Source organism: Columba livia, chromosome 2, assembly GCF_036013475.1.
Source record: "Columba livia isolate bColLiv1 breed racing homer chromosome 2, bColLiv1.pat.W.v2, whole genome shotgun sequence".
Taxonomy (NCBI): domain Eukaryota; kingdom Metazoa; phylum Chordata; class Aves; order Columbiformes; family Columbidae; genus Columba; species Columba livia.
In genome coordinates this window covers 101,877,883-101,891,189 of record NC_088603.1, presented here as the reverse complement: position 1 = coordinate 101,891,189, position 13,307 = coordinate 101,877,883, and the positions used below count along the sequence as shown (strand labels likewise).

Below are 13,307 nucleotides of genomic sequence, written 5' to 3'. Positions count from 1 at the left end.
CTGTTTATGCCCAAGTACTGTCTCAGAGTGATGCACTCCAGTGCCTGGCAACTTTTCTAGGGAATAAATTTTAAGTACACATGCCAATACAGACCCCTTTTTTATAGTGTCAAAATCCAGCTTAAGGATGTATGGTTTGCTATTCAGAGTGTACTAAGTGGGAAGTGACATTGTATTTTCCTCACACCATTAGTATGTCCAGGTGCAAGAGATTTCTGCCAGTTCTTTATGTAATAATTTATCATAACATTGTATGTCTTTGAATAGGAAATTTGAATGTATCATAAGATCATGTCTTTTTGGCCATCCACATTCTTAAACTTGTAAAAGCAAACACTGGGAATATTATATCAAATTTTCATTCATCATCCTTAAATGGCAAATCTTAGTTTGCTTACTCTTAAGACTGATACTTCAAATGTCAGTCTTTTCTCACATGTACTTTTTTACCTAGCTCAAGTTCATTGATAGTTTTAAGAAAACTGGAATCAAGTGGCATCATATAAAGCAAAGAAGTCAGATAAACCAAAAACAAGTCAAAGGAGTAATACTTTTTTCCCTTTAGTGGACCTATAGTGAAACATAGCCACCTGGTTTCACAGAGCTGTTCCTGGACTCTAATAAAAAAAGGCCCACAAACACAGGCTACTCAAAAATGAGAAACACTGGAAATTTCCAGGAGAACGTGTGCATGAGTTTTCTAAAAGTCAAGCTGATACTTTTTCCAAATTCTATTTTGATCCTCAGCTCGAGTGAATCTCTGAAGTTGTCACACTGTGTCCATACTTTTTCCACTCTTCAGCTTGTGAGTAGCTTACTGAAAACCACCCAAATTTATGCCAAGTTTGTTTTAAAATGACAGCCAGCTTTGGCAGTCAAGTAGCGGAACCAGATGCTCCAATGCAATTTCTGGAAACTGAAAATAAAAATACAATTCAGAAGCCTGATAGGGAAGGACTAGTACTAAAAAGTGCTTTATCTGTTATCCAGAGCACGCAGCACAAGCAGACTCCAGGTTTGGGGGTGCTCAGATGTAGCAGCATGGAGTTAATTTCAACACACGCTGAGTGTGCTGTTTTTTCCCAGCTCCCAGCAAAGTTTCACAAACTGCACTGAGCTCCCAGTTGCTGCAGCTAGATTGTTGGCAGTCTCTAAGTTAGTTAACATAAACCTTATCTTGGGTATACATAGATTAGACTGAAGCTTTGATTTTTTTTTTTCCCCCACAAAATAAACATTAGTATATTCTGTCATAACTGCGGTTTCTAGGTAAGATACAGAAATCTTGCTTCATAAAGGATTATTTTTTTTTTTTGCAGCTGCTCTGTAGCACAATTAAATGCACTGTTGCACTCACTATAACAGGCTCCTGTGTATGTTTAGCAAGATGTTTAACAAGGTACAACAAATTCTAATGTTTCTGCATTTTATTTTTTACACGTGCTTTCTGTACCTCAAGTATAGCAAAATATCCCCCACTGGATAGAACACAACTGCTATTGTGTGGCATTTTTTTCACATGGGCTTTACTTTTTTTATTCCCACCAGGGCCAATGAAATCATTGGTACCCTTGTTTATTTTTGATACCATAAAGGTGTTCAGAAGTTTTGTGACACTAACACTATCCTTCATTCTCTGAAGACTGAGCCTAGCATGTTAGCTTCATTTTGAAGGAAAAGGTCTGGTAATATGTCAGTGTAACTACTTTCCTATATATATATATCTACATATATTTACTACCCATGGCACAGAAATTGTCATCCTGCTTTAGCCCACTCCACCTGGGGAGATCTCCCAAAGAGAAGGCTCAGGAAGACATATTTTCCAATATCCATATTGAAGTGTGATGATACAATGAATACTTCTGAGTCATCTTTCCCATTAATGCCTCTATCACTACAGACACAATATTTGAGTTTCCGGCACTGAGGGGATGCGGTTACCCTTAATATATTGAAGCAGGAAAGTATTACCTTTTAAAAATTTTCCATACAGTAATATTCAATCAAGTATTAAACCACATTACTGCTGTAAGGATACGCATGTCACTGACAAAATTCTTACCCTACACATAGGTCCAGGTTTTCACTTAAGCTGAAAAAAATTAAACTGAACTTTTCATTATGCAGCATAAATTAGATGCCTCCAGAGAATGAAACAAACTCAGGATGTAGCACACAGGTTTCCTTTAGGGAGAGGTGTTAGGTTTTCTTTAACCCAGGACTGTATCACTGATCCTGTATAGCAGTGGAGTCCACACATTGCTGCACCTGCATAGCTAAAAAGATAATGAACCACAGCAAGGGAACAAGCCTCTGGGAAAAGAGGAAGATTTGACAGATGAAAGCTAGCCCACCAGGAGACTAAGCCCTGACACGGAGCTCAGGGCTTTGTATTATTTACTCCCATTTGCCTTAGAAACAACTTGTTAAAAATATGCATACAAAAGATGTATCTTTTTGCAATAAATGCTATTCCTTCTCTAGACTTAAAAATACTTCAGCACCCATGAAAAGTTAAACTCCACCAATCAGTGGAAAGTCTTTTAGTAATGCTAATGAACTTTGTATCAAAACCAATAAAGGTTCATGTAATTATCACCTGTTATAACCTTACATTTAAAGAGCTACATTCACATATTTATAATACAATTATAATAGCCTTCCAGCCTTGCTTATGATCAACATCGCCTTTACAGAATGATAAGAAATATTATTTTATTACCTTGATGGTTTTTTTCATCCTTCTCTCATTTTTAGTCCTTTTTTTTTTTCTTTCATTCATTTTATTAAAGGTTTATAATTAAAAACTATATAGAAATGCTAAGGCTTCTGTAAAGTATCATGTTTACCATTGGCCCTGCTGGAAAAGGGTGTTGATTTCACCATGTGTTGTTTCTACCCAGTCTCCCAGCAACAGGTAATAATTTCATTCTTTGCTGGCTGTACCTGAATAACCAGATTTTCAACAACTGATCTTCTGCTGGAGACAGAATGGAAGAATCAGGAATTCATCTTCACACTTTCCGTGCAAATGTTCCCTCTTTGGGAAATATTGCATCTATGTCCTTAGTGTAGCTAGACAGAAAAGTAAGCATCCAGCAGAAGAATTTTTTGCGAAAGTACTGGGTACCAAAAATCAGATGCTGCAGCAAAATCAGCTTATATCATTGTCTCAGCAGCACTGGGGGACTCTGGGTTGGTTTCTTTTGGGATTTTGGGGGGTTTTGTTTTAGTTGTTTTTTATTTGTGGGGCGGGGGCGCTTTTGGGAGATTTGGGGGGTTTGTTTTTTAATGTAAACTTATCAATCATGACAAAGTGCAGGATGGCAAACAATGCTGTCAGATATTAGATATCAAATAAGAATGTTTTTCCCACTTTTGAGGGATCATAGCCGTGGGCAAACCACACTGGGACAGGGACAAAAAGACCAAGGGACTGTAGACATGGGAAAAACACATGAAGGTAGAGGAAAACTGGTAAGAAGAGCAGCGGAGCAACAGAGAGAAAGTATTAGTTAGCGTTCCCAGCCTCCTGTGCTGCCTCACCAAAGGGACTGGGAGGCAATGAGTGTAACACCAACCAAAAGGGGAGGTAAGACCATGATGTGGGGGGAGAGGTGTTGGAGTGAAATTGAGCTGGGGAGATGGGAATGTTCTTTGCTGAGGTGTTTGATTGTTTATTTTCTGTCCCTTATAACCTGAATCAGTGATGAAAAGTTTGTTTTAATTAGCAATAGTTAGCTACTTTTGCCTGAAAAAATGGGTAATATAGATACCCTGCCTATATCTACCTGTCAGCTACATACCAATGACTTCTATAGCTTGAGACAAGTTTTTATTGCATTTCATGCCCATTTCCCATGACTGCCATTATCAACTGAGAGGTACTTGACTTCTGTTCACCTTCCACTCAAACAAAAAAGAACCTGAAGTACCAAATTCAGGCTAGATGTAAAGAGCTAGCCCTAAAGAGAAAGGGTTTTCCTGCAATGGTGTGGTCAGGTTTCCAGAAGAAGTTCTAGCTGATCTTCTGCCAGACCATTCTCCTTGCTGTTAGAGGTCCCTTTAGTTATGGTTTCTATCACTCACTGTACAGGGAAAAGAAAGTCGCCTTAAAAATCTGAAAATGGATACAAAAAATAAACTGTCACTATTAACATTCTGTTTTGCCAATACACACAGAACTAAAGCAGTACATGTAAATTCTAAGTGGGGAAGAATCTATCAAACTAACTTCACCAGTATTTTGGAATAAGGACAGTTCCAGACGATCCTCAAGTCACTAATACCACAGGCTTTTTTTTTTTTTTTTTTTAAATCTTATAAGTTGGAAAGACCTTTAAGATCATTGAGTCCAACCATTAACTTAGCACTAAGTTCATCACTAAACCATCATCCACACGTCTTTTAAACGTCTCCAGAGATGGTGATTCAGCTGCTTCCCTGGGCAGCCTGTTTCAATGCCTGACAATCATTTCCATGGATAAATTTTTCCTAATATTCAATCTAAACCTCCCCTGCAGCAATTTCCTCTTGTCCTGTCCCTTGTTACTTGGGAAAAGAGACCAACACCCATTTCACTACAACCTCCTTTCAGGTAGTTGTAGACAGTGATCAGGTCTCACCTCAGCCTCCATTTCTCCAGGCTAAACAGCCCCAGTTCCCTCAGCCGCTCCTCATCAGACTTGTGCTCAGACTCTCCACCCGCTTTGTGACCTTTCTCTGCACTCCTTCCAGTACCTCAATGTCTTTCCTGCAGTGAGGGGCCCAAAACTGAACACAGGATTCAAGGTGCAGCCTCAACATATATGTGAATGTTCATTTGTTTAAAATATTAGAATGTCAAGATGCAAAGATAATAACAGATGCCAAGTTCTCCCAGAGAACTACATGAGACAAAATACATCACCATACCTCTCAGAAATTGCATTTTCACTTGCTTTTCTCGGCTTAGATTTTTGTCATGTATTTGGGTATAGAAATAGAAGATTGGACTCATAATATGAAAACAATGAAAACAGATGAAGCTTGAAAACACTGTAGGATTAACTGTCAGTAAAAATGAAAACTTGAGTATTTTCTTCTTTTTTCATATATAACCTTGGTTTCAGAAATCAACTTGCATAATTACTATCACAACAGTGGAGTCTGTAGTGTAGTTAAACATTCGTTGTGTGTACATTTTGCTGTCAGACTTCAAGTACCTGTGGCTGAAACACTACACAGCTACCAAATGCCTTTTTGGACCTAGACATAAATTCCTGGGAGGTAGCAAGCGGTGACATGAAAGAAAACCCGAACTTTAGAGGAACTTTTTCTGCTTTTCATGCTAAACATACCATAACCATATGCCTGTTAGGAAGACAAGTACTGCATATTCATCTCATGACTGCATTCACTGGAAGTTTCTACCCAGGGTGACATTTACCTTATTCTGCCTCCTAAAATTTCAGGATCTGCTCAAGATGTGCTTACTATGAGAAGTATAGTTGTGTGGTGAGTACTCAGAAAATATCCCTTACTCAAAGTCACCAGGAACAATTTCAGCATAAAAGCTTGCAATTATTATGTATTAGAGTTTTATGTTCCAAATGCTCCTTATTGATTTTACTTTCATTTCAGAACCAGATCCTTCCTCTCTCGTGGTGGTACTTTGAGAAATATTCATAAAGGAAACAGTTTGACATATGACATGGAGATAATGAAATCTCTCTCACATATGTGAGAATATCTGATCATACAAGTGATCATACCTGATCATTCAAGAGGGATTTTGTCTACTTCCCTAAAAAAAAAAAAAAGAAATCCATTCCCTCTCTCTTCCTCTTGTCCCAACCCTTTAGAAAGTGTTTAAGGTTGGAGAACACACAGTCTAAGAATTCTTCATTTAATCAAAAATGTAAATAATATACTATATAAAATTCAGAAGCAAAGTTAAAATAACCTGCCAGTGCAAATGAAGAAACTGTAACGGAAATGCAGAACTGTAAAAATTGGAGTGTTTTCATCTTGGAATGCAGAAATGATGATTCTATTATACTTGTCATAGGCAGGAGGGGAGGGGGAGGCAAAGTACTTTGATACTACTTAAATTTAGTGCTGGATCCAAAAGCCATGAAGATAATACTACTGCAACTGAGAAGATGAAAACTTCAGTTTCACACCCCATGATACTGATGTTCAATGTTACAGCCAACTTAACTTTAAATCTATTTTTATCCACATCTTACCTTATTATTTCTTTGCCAGAGTTGCTCTCTTTTTTAATTTAAAAAAAAAAAAAAAAAGTGGCTTTTCACTAGAATGTTTAAAAAAATTATCCATGATTTAAAAAAGGCTTTAAAAATTGAGTTCTCAAGATAATGGTTAGCTGAACGTTTCAAAGGCCTACCTAGGTGACTTCAACTGTAGCAGTAACTCTGCCTATGGCATTTTTTCAAAGTTTACTATCAAAATCAGGAGACCAAATTGCGAAAATAAAACTTATTAAAAAGGGAAAGATACTTAAATTTTTAAGACAAACATTGGTAAAAATGGCCTGGAAGAAATTTTGCATCAGAGGAATGTTTTGGGGTCTTTTGGGGGGTTAATAGAAATATCAGGAATAGGGTTACAATAGACAGCAAGAGAAACCCAGGACCTCTAGCTGCAGCAGCCCCAGCTGCCAAAATCTAGTGTGAGCTGCAAAAACTTATTTTTCCAACAGAAAATATGTGGTTACTGTTAAAGTACAAGCAAAAAGTTAGATCTGCAGGTGCAGGGGGCTGGGAAGCAGTTGGTCAGGCAAAGAGCAGGCTACAAAAGGACCTGTCCTGGGAGAAAGTTTGCATCAGGGACATGCAGATTTTTCAGGACTGTTTTTAGAATGTGGGTTAAGACAGAGAGAAAGCCTGGATTTTTTCGTGAGTGGGGCTATCAAGTGCCTGTCCTCTTAGGTGTATGCTTAATCTGCTTCTGAGCTGGGGGAAGCTTTTCTTCACTTATTGTAGGTGGGAGGTGTCCGAGTTTATTTAAAGGCAAGGTTGTTCTCAAGTGTAATCAGGCCAAACTCAGCTACATCAGCTGTTTTCTCAGGATAGCCCAGTCATCACTATCTTGGCAAACCTGACCTCTCTCTCTGGTGCCCCTTCATACCAGTATTCAGCTGTCAACAACAAAAAAAGCCAATGGTCATTTGATTTCATATTCATCCATCTATTTTGCATTTTTAGCAGTTCAACTCATTGTCTTCTATTTTGCATTTTTAGCAGTGTAACTCATTGTCTGTGGTCACTGTGTTCTATAAATTTTGTCCTAGGAGAGAAACAGAGAGGGCGTTAGGAAGCCCTATTTGTGCTTTATGGTTAAATTTTCATTTTACTTACAGTGGCATCAATCTGGTATCTTAAGTGAAACAGTGAAGCTATATAGTGACTAAGGGGTAAAAACTCTTCCATGTCTCCTGACTCATAACAAACAACAAGGTGTTTCCACTAATTCTTAAATCAATTGTCCTCTGTCCTGAGAAGCATCTTAAGCTTTACCATTATCACACTTCCTATTCATTGGCTCAGTACCATTAAGAAACAGCACTATTGGAAGATCTCCAAGTATTGTGAACCTAAGAGCAATCGTGCCCGTTACAGCATTTGTGACACTATGATTCCCATTTTGCCTTTTCCCAGAATTCACCAGCTCTGACCTGGATGCTGCATTAGCACTTTCTTCACTGTGACCATGGGAACTGAACACAGATCATCATCTGAGATGCGAAGGCTTGACCAATGTTTTCAGTTTACAATGATGCTTTGTTTTAAGGATACAGGCTTATTAGTATAAAGGTTTTTACAGATTAGTGCTTTCCCTGCCCAAAAAATAATGAAGGTCAGCTGTTGAAAATACTAATTCTGTATTTCAAGCAGAGATTTACAGTTTTGCATAGAAAACTGCCCTTTGCAGTAAATAACTGCAGCAGTAAGAAAATAAAAACATCTATCATGAACACATGAATTCTTAGTAATCCTGTGACCAGTTTAAACAATGCACTCATAAAACTGGAAATCTTGAGGTCTCTTTCTGTGTAATCTATGGTCTGTTACTCTTTTGCAAGTGAGTCAAACCACCTGCGCCTCAGTGTCTCTGTGTTAACCTACATCAAGTCCATAAATACCTGGTTGCTGAGCCATTTCATTTATTTAAGCTTGTTAAACAGATGCCCCCGACAGAGGTAGTACAGAAAACCTTAATATTAAAATTTATTATCAGTCATAGTGAGATGGCATGGCCAAGACACATTGAACATAAGAAAACTGTAACCTACAAAGCCTCCTAAGTAGACACAACTGAACTGGATATCAAAGAAAAACATGGACCCATCTGATATTTCTTCCATATTCTTCACTTTACTTGGACCATAACTATTCCTAGCACAGTTTCTTCCTCCATTTGATTTTCCAGGTCTTCAACTGGCAAAAATGTGTGATTCATTTTTTTTCCTCTTTAGGAGAAGTTTTGTTTATGTTCCGTTTTTTGAGAAAGACTCAGGACTGCTGATTAGGCTGCATTTTAGTCGCTGACCCATTCTTAACACAGTAATTTATTTTCCTCTTTGTTTGAAACTTGGCCCTAGCCCTCTCTCCATCTCCCATACCCTTTCCTCACTAACAAAAAATTACTCTCAGATCTGCACACAGAGCAACTCAGTACATACTCCCAGTGATGTCAATGCTGAATTAAGCAGTAGTCTGAAGCTCAGATGGGTGGAAACACGCCTTTTTAATAAGACACCAAATGCACAGAAATTCATATTTTAACTGCAAGAGATTTATGATAATAGAAGTATAACAACTTATCTCTCCACTCTTCTTTCCTACCCTTTGAACCTTCACATCATACAAGGTTCTACTGTGTTCATCTTTAAACCTTACAGCTGTTCTCTATTCATTAACAGTAATCCTACTTTTCTTTTTGCCTCAAATGATACTGCAGTATCACTCTGCAAATCTACTGACTGGATACACGAAGCATTCACTCAAATGAAAACAGCACCTGTAATGACCCAATCTAAATAAATCTTATTACAATTTTTACTGCCTAGGGCTCTAGTAATCGTCATCTGCCACTCTTTGAACAAACATTACATAGCTATATTTCACCAACACGAGTAGAATACACTAAGTGAAGTCAGAAGTAAATTCGTTAAATTTCAATTTTATCTGCATGATTCCTTTCAGTTTTCCAAAAAAATGTTTAACTTGGAAAACATGTCAAGCAATGTAGACACCATTACAGTAACATAAAATATTATTTTCTTTTCACTCAAAATTCTAAATTTATTTGGAACTGTGCTAAAATTTTTATATAGCATTAAATCATTTTATATTTATTGACTTTCTATAATTCTTGATGTTGTTTCAATGTCAAGGCTAATTTTTATAGACCAGTAGCTGTGAAGCCTGTATTATTTTGATTCTTCGATTCTAGTGCTCCCTTCTAATCAATGAGTCAAACTGAGGTTCTGAGGACAAAGTTAAGAAATCAGGTAGCAAGTATTTCAAATTAAATTGATGTGTAAAAATACAAGCTCTGCAATGACAGCAGTTACCCTAGAGGAGGATCTATACTGGAGTCTGTTACCATCCAACAACTCAAACACCATTCAGAGATGATGGGTCTTTTATTTTCCTAAAATAAAACTGCTGAATAGCATCCTTATCCAAATGCTGGGAAGTAAATAAAGAGGACACAAATATCAAATACTGTTTCTGAAAAGGACATAATCTTATTTTTACCATATTTGTAAGGTGTTTGGCACACCATTTCTTTTTGGTTGTTTGAATCTCTCTCCATCCTAAATCATTACAAGCAGTCTTCACAAGCAGATTGAGCTGATAAAACATTCTTCATGCTGTTGAAATAAATATTACTAAAATCATAAGCGCTACTGTAAAGTAAACAAAAATATGGGGTAAAAAAGTGCCTAAAGAATTTGCCGTGTAGACCTTAAGGGAAAGAACCTTCACTTCTTCACATGCTTGTGTTACCTCTTCCAATATTCAGATCTACAGATGAGCAACAAAACACGCTTCTGAGAACAAAAAGTAATAAATGAGATATCAGTTGACTACATCTTCTAGCACTAGAGAAAATGTCAAACTAACCAAGTAAATAAATGAAGAAACAGATAAAATGGCCTAGACTCAGATCCCAAAAGCAGAATCCACCCCTGACCCCCACATTTATGCCTAAATTACAGAGAGACATACTCCAGAACATATGTTATGTGATAATGTACCACAGCCTCCCATGCAGTCCTTTTTTCTGGCTAAACATTTCAACCAACATAAAAGCAACCATGTCATATGTGTTGGGTTTCCTCTGCAGAAGAAAACCCAGCAGGCAAGAAGCCTTACTGCTCTTCTACAAATCCTCCAGTGTATATGCGGGGGGCACAGACCTGCTTGCAGGCAGACCTGGCCAGAAGTAGCTCTCGGGAAGCAATGCTGACACACCCTGTAATTACAAAATATCAAGGTCATCAAAACTATTAGACTTATTTATTATTATTACTCAATACTGTTATTATTCCAATACTGTTACCAACCTTTTCTCCTAGTCAGACATCTATCTTTTGTTTTGTGGTTTTTTTTATTTGTAGAGACATCAGATTAATACATCAAATATTTTTCTTTCTAGAGAGGAGTTCTCAGAGTATCTTTGCTAAAGATCCTATCTACCAAGCCCGGACATCCCAGGGCAGGCTCTTACAACCTTTGGGTCCAAAGCAACCCGTGAGAACTTCAGATCACGCACGTGTGAACTATATAATAAGTCTTTACAGAAAATACATCCAGGTTCAATTGCGATTCTTATCCATACCCAGCAGTGAAGGGAGTAGACATTTGCCTGCAATAGATTGTATACATCTGCTGTGTGCTTTTCTTTCTGTGTCAGAGAATTGCACGCAGTTTACATCCAAGAAAGGCACAGAAAGACCCAGAAGAACAGTTTACAGACCGAATGCAAGGTCAGCAACAAAAGCTCTGATCGCAAAGCAGTGCTTTTTGGGAATAATGTTCATCTCATTTATCTTTTGTTTATTGCCATCATTTAAGCCATTCTCTTTTTTTATGAGCTTCTCCACATAGCATTGCTTATTCAACTTCTGCTGCTCTTACCGTACTGATACATTCGCTTTTGTATGTTAAGCGCCATCACTTGTTATCATCAACAGTTTCAAATAACTCCCCTGTGAAAACTACAGCTTTATTATACACAGGCTCTAAATCTATTAGCTTATCATTAATGTTTCTAAAATAGGAGAGGTAAAAACAATATAAATGCAAGTAAAACAGCTTAGCTATGACTTAATTTTTATGATAAAACATTGATCTAAAAAGACACTAAAATTATTTTTTACTGTCTTATCTATAACTTTTGAGTTTCATTCTGAGATTCCTCCACTGTTTAGGATTCACATAAAGGTGCATACAGATGCATAAATCTATTCCATATACAAACTTTGAACATCAGAATATGCATGCTTAGCTGCACAGAACAAGTCACGTCAACATACACACTGATAATTATTGGCTCAATTTGATGAATAATGACTTGGTACCAGTAAGTTAGAACCTCAAGCAACAGAGTAGCTTACTCAGAGTACATTAATTTCCATGTTATAAATAAGAAACAAATATGAGATATGCTACAGAGTAGAGACATCTCTTGGGATTTTTTTCTTCCCTATATCAGACAATAAGAAGTCCTATAATTGAAAAAAAAAAAAAGCCACAGAAAGACAGAAAACCAAAGGCTCTTGCCTTGTTGAACATACTGGGTTTCTTCTCTAAAAGATGATACACAGTAACAATACTTGCATGTTTTTTTTTTTCACAGGAATCAGAAGGGAGGCAAAATGCTCATCTGAGGATCAGAATCACAACCATGCAGTGGATTATAACTCATAACAGTCTCTGATGATACAAACTCAGTCTCACCTTCAAAAGTTATTTACACTAAATCCTCATGTTCATGTCTCTCTCTATTTATTTTCTTTATAACATATGCAATCTACTATAGAGGTAATACATGCAAAGTAGCTATTTGCACAAAATTATTCTGGGGGCATGTGAAAAAATGAACTATTTGCAGCTGAATTTTTCATTTAAAATCAATATAAGTCATTAAGTTTTTCACAGGCTTGAAATTCCTTTCACCTATGACAGGCTTTCATCAGATTTTGAATTTCAACCCCTGATTTAGCAAAAAGATAAACAAGACTTCATCTAATAACCTTGTTTTCAGTTGCCTTCATAACTGGTATGCAAGGATTAGATTTTAAAAGACCTCTACTGCTACTTCTGACAAAGTCATTCAGCACTCAAACTTCAAAGTTTATTTTGAGTGTCTGATATTCAAATATCCTCCAAAACAGGGGAAAACTTTTGAAATATGGCATATATGACAGGATATTAATAACACTTGAGGTATATTTTTTTCCAAACTCTATTAAATACCAGGCATTATTTTCTTCTTAAGGATACTCAGCACTGACAATACAGAGAATGAATGCTGAGTTTCTAAATGTAACACATATTTCAGTCACTGGTCAGTGTAATAACATACCTGTCTCATTAAATGGAACAAAAGTATTCACTAGCTTCCTTACAAACCTGTAAAGACACAAAATGAAATAAGTATTACAAATGATTCCACATAATTATCTGTTGTTTCTGCAAGGCTAGATTTGCAAGTAGAAGTAGTACCCTGAGTTTGTTTGTTGGTTAATTAGTTTGGTTTCGTTTGTGTTTTTAAGTTAGGCAGCATATTTGGAAGGGGCAAACAAGCTGTTGGGCACATGAGCTCTCTAAGTCTGAAAGAGAAGCAGCAAAGTCCAAAACCAAACACAATTTGAGCATAATTCCTCTTAGTTTCACCTGAGTTACAGTTAAACCACCACAGAGAAAAGCAAGTTGGGCACAGTGTTTAAGTGACATGTTAACACAGAGAGGTCATGCCATGGTCAGTTAACTCCTACAAGGAGTGTCCCTACATGGGACACATAGAAAAGTAGGTGAATAAGATGATATTGTGGCAAAAAATTTGGAGTCCAGCAGAATCATGAATTTCAGGTCCCAGGCTTGGTTTTGGATGGTATTCAACCTTTGAGGATCAAGAGCAGGAGACCACAGATCTGTTTAGTGAAACATTCTCCCTTTGGCAACTGTTCCTGTTCTTTTCTGATTGCATGTGAGGTTTTACTCTGGTGCAGAATTGTTGTTTCGGATCCATCTACTTTTTATTTTTATGAAAAACGCTATAAT

The 13,307-nt window shown here is 37.1% G+C and overlaps 2 long non-coding RNA genes across 3 annotated transcripts in view; both read right to left on the bottom strand.

The window, feature by feature from the left end:
- Positions 1-5,204, bottom strand: part of LOC110360754 (uncharacterized) — a 222,512-nt gene extending 217,308 nt beyond the window's left edge. For both annotated transcript variants that reach the window (XR_010470407.1, XR_010470408.1), the window contains exon 1: positions 2,726-5,204. This is a non-coding gene — a long non-coding RNA (uncharacterized LOC110360754). The remainder of the gene's footprint in view (positions 1-2,725) is intronic.
- A 3,534-nt stretch (positions 5,205-8,738) lies between these two features.
- LOC110360779 (uncharacterized) lies at positions 8,739-12,656 on the bottom strand. Its single transcript, XR_002416892.2, has 2 exons — positions 12,610-12,656; positions 8,739-10,494 (listed from the first exon to the last, which is right to left on the bottom strand). It is a non-coding gene; the product is annotated as an uncharacterized LOC110360779 (long non-coding RNA).
- Positions 12,657-13,307: the final 651 nt, after the last annotated feature.